Here is a 14,268-nt window from a genome sequence, read left to right on the forward strand (position 1 = left end):
CATGTAAATATATGTCAACCCTTAAATATATATATGTGCGTGTGATAGGGATGAGGTTGGTATGATGTAAACCATGGATTTAATATAACGATATGTATGCAATGAAATCATTCACCATTATGTTGATTTTATATATATGTGTAATTATTAGAATCTCCAAATTATAGGAATGATAACTTTATCATCGGTCATGGTAAATTGATTTTTTTTCTATGCATGTGGTTAATGAGTAGGTGTTACAGTTGGTATCAAAGCCCTCGGGGTACTAAACTGAGGCCTAGGTAAATGAGCATAGAAATAACAAAACAATTATGATGCATAGAGGGGAAGCAAATGAAACAGGAGACAAGGAGTAGGATCAGGAGACAAGGAGTAGGATCCACCCCCTCTAGTGGAACTACAGGATGTAACCTAGAATTATTGGTACAGCTCAGAGAATAAAATCCAAGTAACAATGTTGCTTTCTTAGAAACAATCTAGCAAACTATGAGATGAGATGTAGAGTCTGCAAGCTGATAACAAAAGATTACGTTTGGAGCAAGAAAATATTATGAATAGTCTGTCAAACAGGTAGAATTAGACGAATCCATCCCCCAGTCATGGAGAAGAGAGAAGGACTGAATCACGTAGACAACAAGAGGAACATCAGGAGTCTTAAGGGGGACAAAACATTAATTTAGATGAATTTGATAACGCCTCAGTTAAAAAGGGATTAAAAAGGTGGAAGATGCAACTCCAAGGGGAGTTCAGAAGGATAAAACCACTGATATATAATGGTGAGGCCGAAGAAGCGACGAAGGCCTAGTTAATTAATATGAATGAATATTTTCAAATATATGAATACGATGACAATTTGAGTGCAAGGTTAGCAATTTATCAGTTGCAAGGCAAGGCCACCATCTGGTGGGAAGAAATAAAAATAGTCAAAGAAATCAATGAGCACGAGGTCACCCGGAAACAATTCCATAAGCATTTCAAGTATAGATATTTGACTAAGAGGTTTTATGATGATAAAGCAAAGGAGTTTCATGATTTGAAACTAGGACAATATCCTGTGGAAGAATTTATAGCCAAGTTCACCTCACTATTAAGATACATTCCGTACATCCATGAGGAAAAGGCACAATTCTAGATCTTTATCAACAACTTACCTGCCTTCATGAAGGAGAAATTGGATTTTGATAATACGCAAATGATAGATGAATCAGTCAGAAAGGCTCGATCTCTTACCTTCCAATGAAGCAGAACATCGAGGTTAATAAAAATTGACTAAGTAAGAAATGACAGATTTTTTTTACAAATAATATGAACATGAAGATTACAGGTACAACATATCCGGATGAAAAGAACCAAATGGATTTGCTAACAGAAATAAGCAGACATACAGACCACAAAATGAAGCATCAAGTAAGCTAGAAACTAGTCAGATTCATAAACCTCCCTTGCAGTGATGGGGCTGTGGGGAACACCATTACTACAAGAATTTCCCTCATAGAGGGATATCATAACCTATTGCAAATGTTCACGAACCTTCTATTGTCGGTGATTTGGTGTGAAACACAAGCCATATTAAAGCAACGTTGGAAGATCGCCAACCAGATTATCAACCCTCGATGGTGGAACTCGAAGGTAAAATATCCAATCACATTGTTTCCATTTTAATAGATCTCGGTGTAAGGTTGAGCTATGTCAATCCTAGAATTTTTTATTTATGTCATCTAAAAAGTTTAAAATTTAAGAACCGTTGGCTAGTTCAACTAGCCACAGGTGCTAAAAGAAGAGTTAGTGCAAAAATAGAGGATTGTGAAATAAAGTTGGCGGGACAACAGATTAAGATAGATTTAAATATACTACCATTAGGTTCCTATGATGTCATAATAGGCATGGACTAGTTGGAATGATAATGGACCTTAGTAAACTCTAAGAATAAGACCATTTCTTTTCTATCAAATGATGGTACCAGAATAGAAATTAAGGGCATTAAAAGAGAAGTCAAATTATGACCTGTTACAACCCACCAGTTAGTAAGATGCATGCATAAAGGATATCAAATCTATGCAGTTTATGTAGGGTAAAAAAAATCCAAAGATAAATTGTCATTCTTGGAGAAAATATTGGTGGTCCAAGAGTTTAAAGACATGTTTCCAAAAGATATTCCTGGACTACCACCCAAGAGGAAACTTGACTTTACCATAGAATTAGTCCGTAGAGTTTCCCTGGTCTCCAAATCCACCTACATAATGAGTATTCCTGAGTTAACCAAGCTAAAAGTATAACTCTAGGAGCTGTTAGATCAATGTTATATTAGACCCAAACTTGTGGAGCGCCGATTTTGTTCGTAAGGAAGAATGATGGTAGTTATCATTTATACATAGATTTTAGAAAATTGAACAAGTTAACCATGAGGAATAAGTATCCCTTACCTCGAATTGATGACCTCTTTGATAAAGTTAATGGAGAGGTGGTATTTTCAAAAACTCATTTAAGATTAGGATATCATCAGATTCGAATTAAAGATGAATACATATACAAGTTTTCATTTAGAACATGCTATGGCCATTATGAGTTTGTAGTCCTACCATTCGGACTCAATAACACTCCATCAACATTCATGAGTATGATGAATGGAATTTTCCATCCTTACCTCTATAAATTAGTTCTTATATTTATTGATGACATTTGGTGTACTCCAGAATTATTTAGGAACATAAAAAACACCTCCGAATAGCGTTACAAACTTCAAGAGAAAACTAAATCTTCGCCAAATTCACCAAGTGTGATATCTTTAAGGATCAGATTTAGTATCTATGACATGCTATATCCTCTAATGGTATATATTTTGATCCAAAGAAATTTAAGACCATCATGAGCTAGCCTGTCCAAACCAATGTGGCAAACATAACCTCATTTATGGGTCTTACTCGTTACTATAGGAGATTTATAAGGGGGTTTTCTAAAGTCACTTATAAAATCACCTCCTTATAGCAAAAGGAAACATGTTTCAAATGGTCCAAACACTGTCAAGAAATTTTTAAAAAGTTAAAGCATTTACTGACTACTACGTTGGTATTAAAGATTGCAAATCCTGAAGAAGATGTTATAGTCTACAGAGATGTGTGAAAATAATTGTAGGTGGAGTTTTAATACAGAATGATACGGTAATTGATTATGAATCATTTAAGTTAAAAGAGCTTGAACATAAATATTCTGCTTTCGATTTAGCTCTAACTGTTGTATTTTACGCTTTAAAGGTATGGAGACACTACCTACTGGGGAAAAGATTTTTTCTCAAGTCAGACCATAGAATCTTAACTATTTTCTTTAACCAACCCACCTTGAATGTGCACCAAGCTCGGTGGACTGAATTCTTAAGTGAATTTGATTTTTAAATCAAACATTTAAAGGGAAATAAAACAGAGTGGAAAATGCATTAAGTAGGAAACTGCACCATATCTACGAGATTTCATTTAGTCAAGTTGAATTCAAATTTGTTGATCGATTAAAGGAAGTAGCCCAAAAGGACCCTAAATACGACTATCTTTGGCAACAAGTAAAATTTGGACAAAATTCGGTAGAGCAAAGGGATTATAGTATTAACTCTAAGAATTTATTGATGTTTAGAAATCAAATTTATGTTCCTAATCTATTGTCATTAAAGCAAATCATGCTAGATAAATTTCATAGAAGTCCTTATGCTGCTTACCCAGGCTACCAAAATCTTTTCTCTGCTATCAAGAAAAACTACTACTGGCCTGGTATGAGAAAGGACATTGCTAATATCTAGCCAAATTCCTGGAATTTCAACAAGTCAAAGTTGAACATCAACATCCTATTGGGTTACTGCATCCCTGACTCATCCCTGAATGGAAATGAGATACAATCACTTTGGATTTTATAACTGGATTACCTCGATCTAAAAGACAAAATGACTCAATTATGGTTGTGGTTGACAAACTGAGAAAGACTTCTCATTTTATACTTGTCAATTCCACGTACCAAACAACCCAAATAGCAGATATATTTACGAAGGAAATTTTCAAGCTCTATGGCATGTCTCGAGTCATAATATCCGATCGGGATGTTAAATTTACCTTTGATTTTTATAAATCATTGTTCACTGGTCTAGGTACATAAATTCACTTAGCACGCTTATCACCCCTAGACCTATGGACAAACTAAAATAGTGAATCAAGTGGTAGAGGACATGTTGCGCATGTATGTGATGCAGCAACCTGGAAAATGGGAAGAGTATCTACATTTGGTAGAATTTGCTTACAACAATGGTTAACATGAATCGCTTAAAATGAGTCATTTTTAAGTACTCTATGGAAGGAAATGTACCATCCCTGCAAATTGGAACAATCCTGAGAACAAAATGATGTTAGGACTAGATATGCTGGAGGAAATGGAAAGAACCATGAAAAAGGTTCAACAAAATTTGAAGGTCACTCAAGAGAGGCAAAAATTGTATGCTAATAAGAATAGAATCTACCAGGAGTTCCAGGTAGGAGATCATGTTTATGTACGAATTAAACCCAAGAGAAGCACATTGAGATGGGAAAAGTGTGCCAAATTGGCTCCCCGGTTCTATGACCCTTTCCAGATTCTAAACAGAATGGGACCAGTGCCCTATCAAATTGCCCTACACAACGACATTCAAGTTCATAATGTATTCCATGTTTCCCTTTTAAAGAATTATGTGTATGACCCCAAACACATCATGAATTGACAAGAGCTTTAGGTAAAAAAAAATTATGTATATAACTCAGGAAAATCTATTTTTTATATGTATATAATGCTTATATGTGTATCAATTATATAACAATTGTGTTTGCCGTAGGTCAAACCGAAGGAGAATTACTATTAACGCCCATGTGCATACTCGATGAAACAGAAGTAACGTTGCAGAGGTGAGCTATCATCTAGGTTAAAGTGAAATGGAACCAGTTCAGCCTGAAAGAAGCCACTTGGGAGGATAAAGACTTTATGCAGGAGGCATATCCTGAATTATTTCAAGAACAGATGGAAGAATGAATACCAGGGATGATGTTTCGCTAAGGGCGAAGATGTGACATCCCCAGACCTTTTAGTTATTTTTGGACATTTCCTTTTTTACTATTACGGTTGAGTAAAACTGATAAACAATTTGATTATTGTGTTGTTATTAATTATGAATAATAATTAGGTTAAGTTATACAAATATTACCAATGTCTCTAAGAAACATCTAAGGTATTTTCAATCCAACTTCTTCACCCTTGTGAGTATCACTCGATGTAATGAGTGCTAAGTGGACTATTCAAAAATCATGTGAAATTAGTCAATTATGACTACCTCTCATGGAAATGGTCATAGATGAATGCCTTACTTAATGTACTTGAATCCAAAAAAAAAAATATTTAATATAATGCACTGCAAAAAGCACCAATACTTAAATATAATGTATTACTGATGAACCTCAGTAACTCTCTTTTCACAAGACAATTACCGGTTAGGAGAAATCATTCCTTACCTACCTTCCTATTACAAGAACGAAGCGAGAAGGAAAGGAAGGGATTGGGAAAAAATGAAAGAAAAGAAAGATTCCTTGAGCTAAACAAGGCTTCAGTGGGAAAACCATTAAGAGTGACTTCCCTGGAGGAAGAAACATTTTTGCAGGCTAGACTTGGGGTCCTAAGGCCAAAGCAATAGAACTATTGCCCTGAAACTGATCTCAGGGACAAATAGGAGCTCAAGGGGATATTATTGGACATAATTGCCAAGATTCTCATTAGAAGAGTGGAGAGGTTCATCTAATAGTAAAGTATTCTTTCGATGGAAGATAAGTGTTATATATGTATCTGTGACTATTATCTGTTAACTGTAGGAATTTAAACAGTTAATTAGGAAATGAAAACTTGCTAATATTATTTGGTAGAAGTATTAAATTGATTAACAATTATTAATGCATACTTTCATATTATTAGCCTATAGCGGGAATTGAATGGATTGAGAAAATTAACATTTAAATCGAAAACTGTTATTTTGTTGCAATTACCTAGTTATAGCTGACGTGGGTAACTAGTCTCAATTCATGACTAAAAAGTTATTATAGTCCAACAGAGATTTTCCAAGGTTGTAGGATGAAACAACATATGTTGTCTGCACAGAGTAACTATACTTATATAACTAAGAAAAACAAGAAATTTTATATAATTAAAGATGTATATGAGATATTTTGGATGCGCGGCCATTCCTCGTAAGGAATGTAAAAATAGGCATACCTACACGTTGATGTGAGTGTAATTTAATTCTTTGTAGTCAATCAAAACCCTCACATCAATATTACTCTACTTGAAAAAAATATGTTGAATTAAAATTTTGTGAAAACAAGGACTCAAATCATATATGTTGAGAAAATAAGAATTGTCGTGAATAAGAGACCATTAGTGCTATGCATGCATAAAATAAATTTTAAGAAGCGACATATACAAATACAGATAACCGCGGAGGTATCCATCAACAAACAGAGTAGTTAAAAAAGGAACATCAGATAATAATCTTTTGAGACCATCAAAATAGAAGCCAATTCTGTAATTTGCAGCGGAATAATTTGCAGAAGATAAACAAGAAATTTATATCCGAGAAAAAAGGGAACAAGGGTTCAACCAATTTCAGGTCATCTTCCAGATTGAATTCCGTTAGCGAGTCTGGGGTGGACAGCGAGGAACGATGTTTTGGTAGGATGGGTTAACTTGGGTAAACAACTGTAAATAATCGAAGACATATTCCAAGTAGAATCATAAGCTAACTAAAATAAATAAATTTTCAATATGACCATGACGATGTGCAAAGCCTCGAAAAATAGAACCATCCTTAAACGATAATGAAGTTTATCTCCTTACAAGACCTCCACATAATATAAGCAATGGTTTGTAACCCAAAATTGAACCTAAAAGGAATCCCTCATGCACATAGCTAAAAATATTAAATGCAAAACATACCAAGGCAACCAAACTCAAGGAAGGCGCTAATACCCATTCAAAAACATTTTAGAGAAGTGTGGACCCTTTCGTAACCAGTGCTCAGAGCTTGGGCACTTGCACCCAACTGCTTGTGGGAAGAAGCTACCCTGCATCGAAGTGCTAAAGTGGTTAAACAATGAAGTAGAAAAGGTAAATTGTCAACATCTGAAGCGAAAACAAATGCATTTAAACACCTTGCCATCTCGTAGGACGGGAGCATTTTTGTCCTCCACATCATCGGTATCGGAAGTGGTTGTAGCTATGGTGCCTACAAAACAAGCTTCCCCTTTTAGTTAAGTTACGTAGTAAAAAAAGAGAAAAAAAACAACAATAAGACTAGAAATCTGGAGTGAAAACGACTAAATCCTCTGAGTGCTAGTCTCACCTTTATGGCATACAAATCCATGTAGTAGTAGGGTAAATCTCACAGCCAAAACGACTGGAAATGTTGAAATTTTGGGCGAATCCTTGATGGCATATAGCTGGGAATGTAAGGGCTACATGAGAGAGAATAACACTCACGAAGCCAGGGTTTCATAGAGTAGACCTTCTAGAACCAGACCAAGCCAAATGACCGAAGAGCAGGGACAGGATACCGGTTCGTTAGAATAGCATCCCGGATTTTGATTTTCCATCGGATCCAACTCTTTGATCGCACAACGCTGCACGCCATAGATGGCATTCAGAGGAAGAGGAGCCTGGTAGCTGATGACCATCCAACCGTAGGCCAACCGGGCAAGTTTTAAAAGAATTAATGTGAGCACTAAGCGTACCGTGGGACATCATTCCAAGAATTAAGAAACATGTACATATATGTCAACCCTTAAATATAGATTTGTGTGTGAAAGGAACGAGGTTGATATGATGTAAACCGTGAATTTGATATAACGATATGTATGCAATGAAATCATTCACCATTATGTTGATTTTTAATATATGTGTAATTATCAGAATCTCCAAATTACGAGAATGATACCTTTATTGTTGGTCATGGTAAATTAAATTTTATTTTTCTATGCCTATGGTAAATTAACAAATTAGATTCAATTTAATTTGTTATATTGTAAATTTATTTTTTATTAATAAAAATTATAAATATTGTATTAAATTATTCTCCTAATACATATATAGTTTAAAAATATAATAATTAGTTATGATTAACATTCATAACTATAATATTTTAAAACTTTATATTTAAATTTAATCAACAGACATAATTAGAAATAACAATATTCCTAGAAGTGAAATATTTATAAAATATAAATAATATTTATAAATCAAGATTCATTCTATAAGTAATTGTGATTAACATTTATAGCCATAAATTTTTAAAAGTTTATCTTTAAATTCAGGTAATAAATAAAAACATAAATATAGATATATATATATATATATATATATATATATATATATATATATATATATATATATATATATATATATATCACAATAAAAAAATATAAAAGATATCGAAGAAAAATGTGAAGTTTATGTGTATGTAATTATATGCGTTATTATTATTTTAGAATAACTAACATATACTCATCTCAATTCTAAATCTACCAAATAAAATTGGTTTTTGAGTGCAAAGCTTTATTATGATTTTAATAAATGTAGCCCATATGCATCTTAATTCTAAATCTACCAAATGAAAATTGATTTTGCATGTAAAGCTTTATTATGATTTTAATATGTCACATACCCCTTGACCCAATATTTACAACCACCATTTGTGCCCCCACTCACTAAATTTAACTTCGAATAAATTTATATTCAATAGTTGTCACATGGATAAGTATCCATCATCTTAAAAAAAAAGATAGAACATGCAATTATACCCATAAGGTTAAATATGTGACAACAATAAAGAGTAAGGAGTCACATATATAACATCCCATGCAATTGAATCAAATCAAATTAGCTGCAAAGACTATAACTTGGAAAATCGAGCACTCCCACCCAACCTAGAACTGACTTCCTCCAGTTGACACCCGAGCCGAGAGTTCTTGCCATAGATCAACTACCTCCTGCTGATCTCTTAATGGATATTTATTACCCTCTTTCATGATATGCTTTCCTTTAGCGATGTCCCACATTTTGAAGGATAATTTTTTTTAATTGCCTAGGCTTTTCCCATAAAAGCTCAGCTTTCCCTCTGACGAGAATTTTCCCATAAAAGCTCTCCTTTGTCTCTTACAAGGATTTTATGTTTATCTTTGTCGCCTTTCTCTCCTGCGAGGATTTTCCCATAAAAACTTGTCTTTCTCACCTGCAAGGCTTTTATGTTAAACTTAACATATTTCTCCAGCTAAGAAACTTAATGGATATTTATCTCCCATTTGATTAATCTTGTCTACAATTTGATCTAGAAGTCTAATCATGAAATAATTATCATTCCCATTCACCAATGGGATTTTATTTGGCAAGAATCTCATCTCTTGGTGTCTTTTCTTTCCAAGCGATTAATTTATCTTTATTTATTTAATAATAAAGTATTCAATTTCATTGTTACACCTCAGACCTAGGTTTTATGTTACAACTCAGTCTTATCTTAGGTCCGATATGATAGCAAAATAGTGTTACATACATCTAAGGGGTGACACATACTCCCCCCATTATATTTACAACATCCTGAATGTATTACTACACCTTACAATTTATTTCATCGTTCAAAAGTAATTGTTTCTGAATTTACAAGTTCCCACAGCCTTCCCACCTAAATCAAAGCTTTCGATATATAGGTTACAAAGGAGTTGTACTAGTAAATCTCCTTCGATTTCTACCTGTAATATTTGTTTCAATCAATTTTGTGAGAGACTTTAGATGAAAAATCTCAATTTTGTTTACCATAGTTAATATCATAACTTGATATAACAGTACAACTATATGAGTAACTACAGATGAATGTTCCCTACCATGTAACTATGATTCCTCATTTTCAATTTCATTGTCTTTAAATAATATTAGGAAATGCATGTTCTTTCAATCCATTTGGGTTCTTTCCAAACACTTTGTTTCCGCAGTCTCCCTGCATTAGTCACAACAATTCAAACTAGCACATTTGACAAATCCACATCTATAAAAATATCGCATAAGGTTAACTCAAAACATAACCATCAAAAATCATTATAGATCTAATCATAAATCACATGTAGTCATCATAGACCAGAATTATAATTCACATGATACGAAAACTAAAATAAAATACAGATACTTATCCTTTAACCAATCCTTAAATTACACCTTTGTCTTACCTCTATACGCACTCTGGATTGGTTGCCACACTAGGAAATCACCTAGTTACTTCTCCTCAACCATGTGTAAATCACACACATAGTGTGCATCTCACACATACAACTTCACATGTCATATAACATCATGTAATACATGGACCCATACTAGTACCATATGTACCAGTTGTATGCAGTACCACCTGTACAACATGTACACAATACCAAAAGACCATAGGATAACCTACATGACATATATTTCATCTACATGTTTTCAGCCATGTTAGTATTATGTCAAAAATTTCCTCGATTACTCATAATACCTTTAGGAAACTCCAATCACACCATACTCGGTTTGTCGACTGGAGAATAAGGAATCGATGGACATGTTCAACTTCTGCAACCAGAACCTAACTAATTTTTTTTTTTGTGAAGTATTCAAGTGATTTTATGTAGCTAATCCTTTTCATGTATCTTCTTGTTGCAGGAAAATTTCAGCAAATGATAACATAAAGGTAGCTTTTCATAATACAATTTTACAATTCCAATATCTTGGAGTTTTGGGATTGAATATGTATCTAGACCGGGTCTTAATAACAACAGAATATGACCTCCGCACAATCATAAAACAATTTTTTGATAGCTAATCTAGTATGCCCTTCAATATTATATTTGAAATTTAATAACAAATTTTAGCCTTGTCTTTAGCTAAGAAAATAATTGTTTGGTACTCAAAATTACTCCACACCTAAACTAGTTATGTCATATAATTTCCTCTTTGCTCTATTTACACTTCTTCCAACACCTTGTTGGCCATGAATAATTCAATGTATGTCCAAAACAAATTGAGTAATCAATATGCAAGTACATACACCTCCCATACATGAGTTATAACTGAAGGTTACAATGTTCTCAATTTGACACCCACTCAGTTTTTAGGTTCCATGTGTACCACGGTGTGAACCTAGGTCATTAGCATGTTGATACCCCACTGTAACACTAGATCATGACCTCGTAGAATATAATTCATCAATAGTTAAAATCCTTAAAATAAATTGTTTATGAAATAATTGTTATGTTGTCATATTCAAAACTAGAAAACACTATCAATGCAATATGACATATAGACTTCTCCGATGTTTCTTGATAGGAAATAGTGGTACAAAACATGCGTTTACGATTGTACAATTGTCAATTTATTTGAATAGATTGCTAGATTTCATTTTATCGAAACCAATTATCTTTGTACACAACAATCTAGATTACCATTACCACTTTGCCATCAATATGGTTAAAGCATCCTATTGATTTAACAATGAGATGCTGCATGGTTTGTTATCCTCTCTCTTCATCACCTAGAACTAGAACATTTTATATGTCACCTTACTTGATGCACGTACACAACAATCTAGATTACCATTACCAATTTGCCATCAATATTCATTCATGTAATCTTGGTTTATTCTAGGAGTTTGGAAGAGCATAAGGAGCATCTCTGGATAGTACTGAAAACTTTAAGAGAAGAGCAATTTTATGCTAAATATAGAAAATATTGCTTTTCTCAGGATCAAATTAAGTACTTAGGACACATCATTTCCTTTAAAGGTATAGTAGTGGATCCACGAAAAATTAAAGCCATCATGGAATGGCCTAACCCAAAAAATCGTATAGATATTCATTTTTTTATGGTTTGGTCGGGTATTACAGTCATTTCATAGAGGGGTTCTATAGAATTTCTCACCCTATAACTTCCTTGCATAAGAAGGGAAGAGATTTCAAGTGGACTATAGAATTCCAACATAGTTTTGAGAAACTGAAGCACTTACTGACTATGGCTCCGGCGTTGAAAGTCATAGATCTGCAGAAGTAATTTACGGTATGTACATATGCTTGTTAGGAGGGTCTAGGGAGAGTTTTTATGTAGGAGGGCAAAGTAATTACTTACAAATCAGGTAATTTAAAATACCACGAACATAGGTATTTTTCTTACGATTTGGATATAACAATAGTATTCCATGCTTTGAGAATTTTGCAACATCACTTATTAGGAAAAAGGGTCCTTCTAATGATGGATCATAGTAGTTTAACTAGTTTATTTAACCAATGTAATTTGAATGGATGCCAAGATAGATGGATTTCTTTCCTAAATGAATTTGACTTTGAAATTAGACATCTTAAAGGAAAAGAGAACCATGTAGCTGATGGATTGAGTAGGCAATTACATTGTTTGTATGAAATTTGTGGAATTTAACTTTTCAAAACAGATTAAAGAAGCTTCTGTGAAAGATCTAGAGTATGAATATTTATGCAACAAGATAAAAATGTACAAAATTCTTGAAAAAAATCGAGTATGGTATAAATAGTGAAAACTTGCTGATTTTTAGAAGGAGAAGTATGTTCTTAATCAATGATAAATTAATCAATTTTTGTTTGAGGAATTCCATTGAATCCCTTACACCACTCACCTTGAATACCAGAAACTATTTTATGCAATCAATAAGAATTATTTCCAGCCCACTATGAGGAGAGACATTGCTAAATATTTAGCAATATGCCTACAGTGTGAGCAAGCCAAAGTTTAACATGAGAATACTACTGGTCTGCTCCAAGCAATACCCATTCATGAATGGAAGTTGGATACTATTACACTAGATTTTATAACCATTTTACCTAGATCCAAGAAGTAGAATGATTCCATCATGGCAGTGGTGGATAAATTGAGAAAAATAGTTGGTTTAATCCTTGCCAAGTCCATTTACCAAACCATTCAATTTGTAGATAAATTTATGAGGGATATATTTTGGCTACATGGCATGTCGAGGGTGATAATTTCAGATCAGGATGTGAGGTTCACCTCTGCATTTTCAAAATATCTCTTTAACAGGTTAGGTACTCAAATCCAATTTAACACTTCATACCATACACAAATAGATGGGCAGACTGAATGGGTGAATCAAGTGTTAGAGGATATGTTGAGAATGTACGTAATCAAACATCCAAGTAAATGGGAAGCATACCTTCATTTAGTGGATTTTTCTTATAACAAGAGTTACCATGTATCACTAAAAATGAGCCATTTCGAGGTACTCTATGGTAACATATGTAAGACACCTCATAATCAGAATAGTCCTAAGAATAGGTCGATTATAGGACCTGATATGCTAGAGGAAATGGAAACTACAATGAAAAAGGTTTGACATATATTGAACGTTTCCCGGGGTAGATAGAAGGCATACACTAATAAGAGAAGAACTTACCGAGAATTCCAGGTGGTTGACCATGTTTATGTTCAAGTTAAACCCAAAAGAAGCACCCTTATATGGGGAAGCTGCGGAAAATTAGCACCTGAAGACTATGGACCCTTTCCCAATTATGGAAAGGGCAGGACCGATAACATACCAACATTCACTATGCAGTGATATATGACCTCATAATGTGTTTCATGTTTCTCTTTTAAAGAAATATTTATATGATTACAGACACATGATAAATTGGAGAGATGTGCAGGTAATGTATACGTTGTGAATTTATGAATACAAGTTTTAACTCAATGGATAAATATGACGAATGAATAATTCATGATTGTTTGGCAGTTTGAACTAGATGGATGTTTTATGGTATAACTTCTACGCATACTCGACTAGAGAAAAACAACATTACAAAGGCAAGATATCACCTAGGTTAAAGTGTAGTGAAGACACTTTAGCCCAGAGAAAGCCACCTGGGAAAATAAATATTTTATGTACAGGCATATCCAAAAGTGTTCTAAGAAGGGGAAAAGGAAATGAACACCGAGCATGGTGTTTCGCTCAAGTGGGGAGAGATGTGACACCCTAAAGTGTTGTAAATATTTACTATTTACTTTTACTATGTCGAACCTAGTAATTTATAAACTAGAGTAAGGTCTTAAGTGTTAAAAAGCTTGTAATTCCCCTATTGGTTTTGACAATATAAATGCATGTACCTTCTCTATTAGGCTGGTGAGTCGAAAGTACTTTATTGGTCTTGATTCCCATCTAGTTGCAAATATATTGAT

Source organism: Pinus tabuliformis, chromosome J (genome assembly GCF_031772625.1).
Source record: "Pinus tabuliformis cultivar Carrire ecotype Pingquan chromosome J, CPIR1, whole genome shotgun sequence".
NCBI classification, from domain to species: Eukaryota; Viridiplantae; Streptophyta; class Pinopsida; order Pinales; family Pinaceae; genus Pinus; species Pinus tabuliformis.